Source organism: Mauremys mutica, unplaced genomic scaffold (assembly GCF_020497125.1).
Source record: "Mauremys mutica isolate MM-2020 ecotype Southern unplaced genomic scaffold, ASM2049712v1 Super-Scaffold_100036, whole genome shotgun sequence".
Lineage (NCBI taxonomy): Eukaryota > Metazoa > Chordata > Testudines > Geoemydidae > Mauremys > Mauremys mutica.
In genome coordinates, this window is record NW_025423256.1 from 3,871,115 (window position 1) to 3,879,183 (window position 8,069).

The 8,069-nt window shown below is 51.8% G+C and overlaps 1 non-coding gene across 1 annotated transcript; it reads left to right on the forward strand.

Moving 5' to 3' along the window:
• The first annotated feature begins 7,982 nt into the window (after positions 1-7,982).
• Positions 7,983-8,069, forward strand: TRNAN-GUU. Its single transcript has one exon. It is a non-coding gene; the product is annotated as a tRNA-Asn (tRNA).

An 8,069-nucleotide genomic window follows, 5' to 3' on the forward strand; every position in this document is an offset into this window, starting at 1 on the left:
TTAGCTGCTTGTAGAACTTGAACTTGATTTCCCAGAAGGGAGAAGGGGAAAGTCTGGGGCGGCCGTTAGTCCCTGGCTGGAGCAGTGTATGAAAAAGGCTCCAGAGACGCAGCTGGCAATTACAGGCCACTAAGGCTAACGTCAGTACCGTGCACATTGGGTGAAATTGTAGATCCCAATGATTAGAAACATCGGTGAACGGAATTTGCTGGGTGTAGCGGGTGGTTCCCTGCTCCTGCCCTGCGGGGCTTGAAGCAGCCCAGAAGAGGGCTGGGGCTGGGGCAAGGAGCCTGGGCTGATTGGGGGAAGCAGGCTCAGCTGTGGCCATGCCCCAGTCAGGCCCAGCTGGCCCCTAGAAGAGGCTGTGAGCCAGGAGCCCAGTCAGTCTCCCTCTGCTTGTAGCGAGAGAAGGGCCTGGCTGCAGGGACCCAAGCAAGACACCTAGAGTGGGAGCAGGGCTGGGGAAGGGCCAGAGGAGCTGGGAGCTCTGGCCTGGAAAGCCCCAGGCTGCAGGCCTGACTATAGGCTGAATAGGTGCAGGGCTGCAATGGGGCAGCCCAGGGGGAATCGGAGGCGGCAGGTCCAAACCCCTTTGCCTGTGATGAGTGGCTCATACTGCAGTCTGCCCCAGTGAATGGGGGCTGGATGGAGACTGGGCAGTAGCCAAGACTGAGGTGAAGTGGGGATAGTGGGTGGGGGTTCCCCTGGGAGGGGGAGACCCAGAACTGGGGGGGTATTGCCAGGGTAAAAGGAGCACCGGGGTCCTGGGACGGACAGGGGGCCAGCTGTGGTAAGGCAGATCACCGGCCTGCAGAGGGCACTCTGACAGCTGGAGAGCTAATTCCCAAGACAACCAGCAGGAGGCGCCGCCGGGTGAGTCTGCCCCCGCTTACAGTGGGGAAGAATGAACATGGTTTTTGTAAAGGAAAATCATGCCTCACGAATCTACTATAATTCTTTGAGGGAGTCAACAAGCATGTGGATAAAGGTGATCCCGTGAATATAGTATACTTAGATTTTCAGAAAACCTTTGACAAGGTCTCTCTCCGAAGGCTCTGAAGCGAAATGGGATAAGATGGAAGGTCCTCTCTGGGATAGGTAACTGGTTCAAAGGCAAGAAAGAAAGGGTCTGATTTTCAGAACGGAGAGAGGTAAATAGTGGGGTCCCCCTGGGGTCTGTACTGGGACCAGCACTGTTCAACATACTCCTGAGTGATCTGGAAACAGGGGTAAACAGTGAGGTGGCAACACTTCCAGATGATACAAACCAACTCAAATTAGTTACGTCCAAAAGAGAGTGTGACAAAGGGATCTCACCAAACTGTCTATAAATCTATGGTATGCCCACCATTGGTTTGATCCAGTATGGCTGTTCTTGTGACCAATAGAGGGCAGTCCCCACCAGCAATATTTATATTTGGTGCGCTGAAAGGGCCAACTTTCCAAAGCTGACCCAAAGGTTTAGTAAAAGTGTTTTGGAGAAAAACATTAAACAGAACAATGTAAATGAAAACTGGGAGCTATTGTTTAAGAGCTTGTTAGATGGGGCATAAGCCACATTGCCTAATTATCAGAGGGGTAGCCGTGTTAGTCTGGTTCTGTAGAAGCAGCAAAGAATCCTGTGGCACCTTATAGACTAACAGACGTTTTGCAGCATGAGCTTTCGTGGGTGAATACCCACTTCTTCGGATGCAAGACATCGGATGCCTAATTAGCTGAGCTTGCAATGGCCTTCCACTCAACTGCCTGACATTTCTCCGTTTGCAAATGTGGTACCCGTTTTAAAACCTAGATCCAATCAATTACAACATGTCAGGGAAGATTCTAGGCATCAATGATCTGATCATTGGGTTGATGGCGATAAACAAGAGATTCCCATAAGGCTCCCTCCCTCCCTCTTCCTAAGAGCCACCCTCATCCTCTCTCCCCTTTCTGCTCCCGCATCCTCTGCAAACTTTCGAAGACAGATGCCTCGTGATGGCCTTTGCTCGTGGGGATGTTGCCTCTTGGTCAGGGTTTCGGCCCTTTTGTGGGGGAAGGATGCAGCAGATGACGTGGGGCGGGGGGAGCCCAGGGCCTCCCATGGGCTCTGACCCAGGCCACTCTGAGGGCAACACTTCTTACCACCTCGCTATTGTCCTAAGTTCTCCGTTTATCACAGGAAGCTCTGACGGGTGTCAGCTCACTGCTTGGTGCCTCTTCTCCGCCGGGCGTGGCATGGCAGCTCTCTCCTTGGGGTGGCAGCTGCCTCTGTTATGTTGACAGATCCAGGTTCGTGACGCGGTGGTGGGCGGGATCGAACCGGGGACCTCTGGAGCTTAGTGTGTGGGCCTCTACAGCATGAACTAAAAGCCACCCGGCTGTTAGCGAAGGCTGTATAGAAGTCATGTTTTATTGCTCCCTCTAAGTGATCTCGGTGCCACTAGCTGGGACGCCCCACTACACCCTGGAGGTGTGTGGGTTACGTACTTCCCCTAGCTGAGGAAGCGCATCCTGAGCTTCGGAGAGTTCCCAGCTGTAATCCCGGACGAGCCCTGTAACGATGCGACCACTGGCAGGACACTGCTGAGAGTATCAATTCAGGACAAATTGCTTGCAGCAGGGCAGTCACAGCCCGAGGCTGGGTGCCCTTTACTATTAAAGCATGTCACACCAGCCATGCAGAGAGGACTTTGGTTTTACCCCACTGGCCAATCGGACGTCATACAAGCAATTCCCTCAGCTATTCCAGTTCCCTTCTATCATCCCCAGCCCCGCTTATGGGGATGAATGGTTATGAAAACCAATACCCCAGTAGAAGAAAAAAGGTTCTCTCAAAGGACCCCAAAGGACCAAGCCCCAAACGCAGGTGAATAGATGAGTCAGATCTTACCCACAAATCACGCTCTTGCAAATCCTTTAGCGTTGTTTTGCAAAAATTGATCCATGTGTTGTGTTTTCAATCAGATCAGCCTGAGGCCTTTTATTGATTAGAAGCATGCAGGGGAGAACCGTTATGGAAACGGCTTCCCCGAAGCTGGTTACAGACAGCCTTATAAAGCTTAAAACCACAATCGTAATATGCAAGTTACACACATAATGTCCTTATTATTTTGCTAAAAAAATATTGCAAAGTTAATGCTGATTGGAGCAGGAGTAAATTTCTTCCATATTAGGCTTTTCCTGTTCTTACTTATCTGTTCTATGCGGTTACGTGTTGACAGTTGGGGATATTACAAAATTGTTTTTCAGTCGGGGACTGTTAGGACTTTCCACTGTCTCCTCTGTGCCCCCCTGCTTGGCTTGTCTGGCCGGCCCTGGCAGTCTGACATGAGGCCTGGGCCTACAAGGCCTTGGATAACACTGGATTTTCCCTTACAACATCTAAAATATAAAGGTTTATTCATAAAAAGAAAGAAATATAGATGAGAGTTAAAATTTTTAAAGGAATTAATTACACACAGTAATGGCAAAGTTCTTGGTTCAGGCTTGTAGCAGTGATGGAATCAACTGCAGGTTCAAATCAAGTCTCTGGAGAACATCCACAGGGTCATTAGGTCCTTTGTATAGAGCTTCAGTTTGTAGCAAAGTCCCTCCTGAAACATGAAGCAGGACTGAAAATAAGATGGAGACGAGGCATCAGCCTTTTATAGCCTCTTGCCATGTGGTCTTTGCTTTCTTTGTCCCAAGGACACTCTATCAAACACGTGGCATAGAAAAACCTTAGAGTTCTCTCCATAGGCAGGTCCCTGCTACCTTGCTCAGTCACAAGGCGTATCTGCCTTCTCTCAATGGGTCGATTGTATAGCTGATGGTCCTTAGTGGGCCATTAAGCAGGCTAGGCAGAACTGACACCAACTTATCTGGGGTGTTCCCCAGAAGCAGAGCACAAGTTTGAAATACAGGCAGCATAGAGCCAATATTTGTAACGTCAACTACAAAAATGATACACATCTAGAGATAGCATCATTATAATCAGCCAATCAGAACCTCTCCATAGACCTCTTACACGAGAACCTTTCTACAATATTCACTGCAAATATAGAACAGTGGTCGCAACAGTGATCTATACAATTACAGATTATGTCAATAACGTCACAAGAGGTGACACGGCATCAGTGAGACTGATACTGGAATACTGCCTTCAGTTTTGGTGTCTTCGTTTGAAAAAGATGTTGTGAAATTGGAGTTGGGGCAGCAAAGAGCCACCTAATGTTCTGAGGACTGGAAAAAATACCTTCTAGTGAGCTATTGAAAGAGCTCAACCTGATTAGCTTATCAAAAGAAGATTGAAAGGTGACTTCATTGAAGTGCCTTAATGGAGAGAAATGATTGGGTATTTAAGAGCTCTTTAATCGAGCAGAGAAAGGCATAAGATGACCCAATGGCTGCAAGGTGAAAAGAGACAAATTCATATTACAACTAAGGCACAAAAATTAAACAGCGAGGATGATTCATCATAGGAACAAGCTACCAAGGAAAGTGGTGCATTCTCCATCTCTTGATGTCATTTAATGAAGACTAGATGCCTTTCTGGAATGTGTTTGTCCCAAAAGTAGCTATTGTGTCATACAGGAGGCCTGTGATATGCAGGGGGTCAGATTAGATGCTCTAATGGTCTCTTCTGGCCATAAAGTCGACTAATTTCTAAAAAACCTGAGTGCAGCATTGGGAGCAGCGTCTGAGGTTTCCCTGTCTAGCCGGCTTGCTGCCTAGAACGAACGCTCCTTGAGTAGGGTGATCCCCAGGGAGTAGCTCAAACCTGCAAAGTGCCTAGGGAGGGGCAGGATATTGGCACAGCAAGGGACGGGTGAGGCAGTGACATCACAAAGGCCTTTGGCAGGACCTCAACCTATTGGTCCACGGTGGTGGGGAGGTGGTGACCTCACAGAGAGATGCTGACATCAGCCAGGCAGGACAGGGGCGAGGGGCCAGGGAGACCTCAGAGACCCCTGTGGCTTTGCTCCAGCAAGTCTCCTTCTCCAGGTCTCTCTTTGAGGACTGAGAGAGTATTCGGGTTCACGGACATGAGCGCCAGGAGGAACCTCTTTCGAGTTTTCTCCTTCCCTTTCAGTGATTATACTAGAAAACAGCCGTCCCTGTTTAGAAGGTAAGAGCCTCCTCCAGGTTTGAAAGCTGTTCAGTCTGATCCATCTGTTGCAGGGGAGTGCTCTGTGTGTGTGTTGCGGGAGAGGGCTCTGCAGCTCCCACTGTGGGAGGTCCACCCAAAAATGTGGGGCTGAAATAGTGCTTGGGCAGTGATACCCACCAGTGACCTGGGCCATCCTTTGGGCTCTCTGGTGAGAACCTTCAGCCTCCCGTCCTCAGTCTCTATCCTGATTGGCTGAGCAGGGGGTTATTGACAGGGAGGAGACTCAGGTCCTTGTTGGTCTCTTTCAAGACCAAGGAAATAAGTCAGAACCAGTTCTATGTTTGATGAATTTTGCTGCTTCTCTGCATTAATGGTCTCTGAGCAGTTCATGATTCTCTCTAACATTGCAGTTCTCCTCAAATACTTGCTGAATAATTACTGTCACTGTTGTTGGTCTGGAGCTCATCTGAGAGCACTTTATTCAGGTCATTCAATGACTGAAATTCAAGATCTGATGGTTAGTTTGTAAAAGCAGCAAAGAGTCCTGTGACACCTTGTGGACTAGCAGATGTTTTGGAGCATGAGCTTTCGTGAGTGAATACCCACTTCGTCGGATGCTTGTAGTCGAAATTTCCAGGGGCAGGTATATTGAAAATCAGGGCTCTTGGGTCCTATTCCCAACTCTGCCACTGACTGGCTGTGTGACCTAAGACAAGTCAATTCTCCTTTCTCAGCCTCAGCTTCTCCCTCTTTCGAGTAGGGATAATAATGATCTGCTCCTGCCTACCTCACAGTGGGTGGAGGCAGGGCCAGCTCTAGGTTTTTTGCCGCCCAAAGGAAAAAAAAATTTGGCTGCCCCCCCCAGCCCTGGGCTCCCCCCCACAACCCTTGTTGCCCGAGCCCTGGGCTCTGCCCCCCCCCACCTGCACCCTCCTTCCGCCCCAGCCCTGGGTCACTGGTAACTTGCTCCCAGGGTGGGTCATTCACCAGGAATTTTGTATGTGCACAGAACACAGACAGGACTGGTTCCCGCATGGTTACAGAGCTGCAGGAAAGTGGAACAATTTTCAGCTTGTGTGACTGGAGGAGATCTGGATGCATATTATAAGACTGTCCTCCATAAATGAGGAAAAGTTGAGCTGCCTTTATTATTCTTTGTTTCTATGGGGAATTTGCCAGTGCAATATCACTGTCTTCCTTTTAAACAAACAAAACTAGAAAAAAAATGGCAATGGCTGTTGAAAATAGCAATTCTAGTCCTAAAAAACCACGGGGAAGCATTTCTTGCTCAATTTTATCTAGTAGGATGCCCCTGGAACAAAGGGATCGAGAAACCTGCATCACTGAAAGTGCAGCCATGGAGACACCACACAGCAGCCTTCCCTAGCAGGGGCAGGGGGGCGAGAAGGGACATCATCCGAGCTCCCTGCATCCAGGTCACGTTCCTTAGCCGGGCTGCGTCAGGGGAGAGCAGAGAGCAGCAGCTTCTGATGCTCCCCTCACAGCCCAGCCCAGGTGGGGAAAGTGACCAGGACACAGGGGGCACATAGTGCTGCTCCTCGCTCCCCCCACCCTCTGTGGGGCCACGGAGGAGCACTGAGGCAGGGGAGAGCAGTGAGCACCTTTGCACGGCCACATGGTGCCCTTTGACCCCCTGGAGCCCTGGGCGGCTGCCGGGGGCCCCACCCCTAAGGCCGGCCGGGCTCCCCAGCATGAACAGCAGAGACACAGGGAGACTGGCCACCCACTGAGCAGAGGGAGCCTGGGCAGCTCGTAATGGAGGCTCGGGGGGGGCTCAGCGTCCCCAAACCTTGCGTTGCCAAGGGGACAGTGGGGCCCATGACTAGGGGCCCTGGCCAAATTGGGTCCCCCTGGAAAAGTCTCCCCCACGGTGGCCCCAGGGCTGGAGGGGCTCCCACTCCCTGCTACGGCCCGGGGGCTGCAGCCGGGACACAGAGCTTCTCTGGTCTCGGGGCCACAGCGGGGCAGGGGTAAAGGAGTGACCGGGTGGGGCCAGTGGGGGAAAGGGTGGAACAGAGGTGACAGTGGGTGGGGCCGTGGGTGGAAGGTGTGGAAGGGGGCGGAGCCACACACAGAAGTGGGGGGGGTCATGGTTCCGGTGCTGGGGCCCCCGCACTTGTTCTCCCTTTCCCTGGGCTTTGGCATCACTAGCCCCTGCTTAGCGAGTAGGGTTCAGTGGTCCCCAAAATGTGGGGCGTGACTCCTAGGGGGACACAGAGGAAGATTGATGGGGGCACCTCAGGGCCTGAGCCAGCCCCCATGGAGGGCAGGGAGGGAGCCCCACTCAGCCCCACTCTGTCCCAGCTCTTCCCCAACCCCACCCTCAGCCTGGGCCCCTGGCTCCCAGCCCGGCCTCGACCCCCTTACCCCTGTCCACACCCCTCTCCCCAGCAAGCAACGGCCCCACTCCCAGCCCCGGTTCTCGACGGCGGCTTCCGAGGGGCCACAGCCATGGACACGAGGGCGCAGTGTGAAATGTTTGGGGACCACTGGGTTAGGGTGACGTCCTCAATCACTTCTCTGTAGTCCAATGAGAGCGATTCCTCCCCCACCCACCCCTCCGTCAGGACGGCCTAGGTACGTTCCGCTGCCCTTCACTCGTACAGGGAGGAGAATAACATTTCATTGCACTCAATCCTAAAGTGATTTCTAACCCACCACCATCCCAAACTGGTCATTTTGGGAAGCGGCCCCATCATGCTGCATAGCTAGGCAGAGTAGGGGTGTCTATGCAAACACGGCCTGTTCCTGAAGTCTTCCCCCAGCTCCTCACTAGATGTGAGGGGGGAGCTCATTCAGCCCCTGCTTATGCTTAGTATTTAAAAACTCCTTAGTGGCCCTATCTCTGCCGGCCTTAGATTTCTCCTCCTGTCCCTATCTTAGCAGCTCAGATGAGGTGGCCGAGTGGTTAAGGTGATGGACTGTTAATCCATTGTGCTCTGCACGCAGGGTTCAAATCCCATCCTCATGGGCTGCA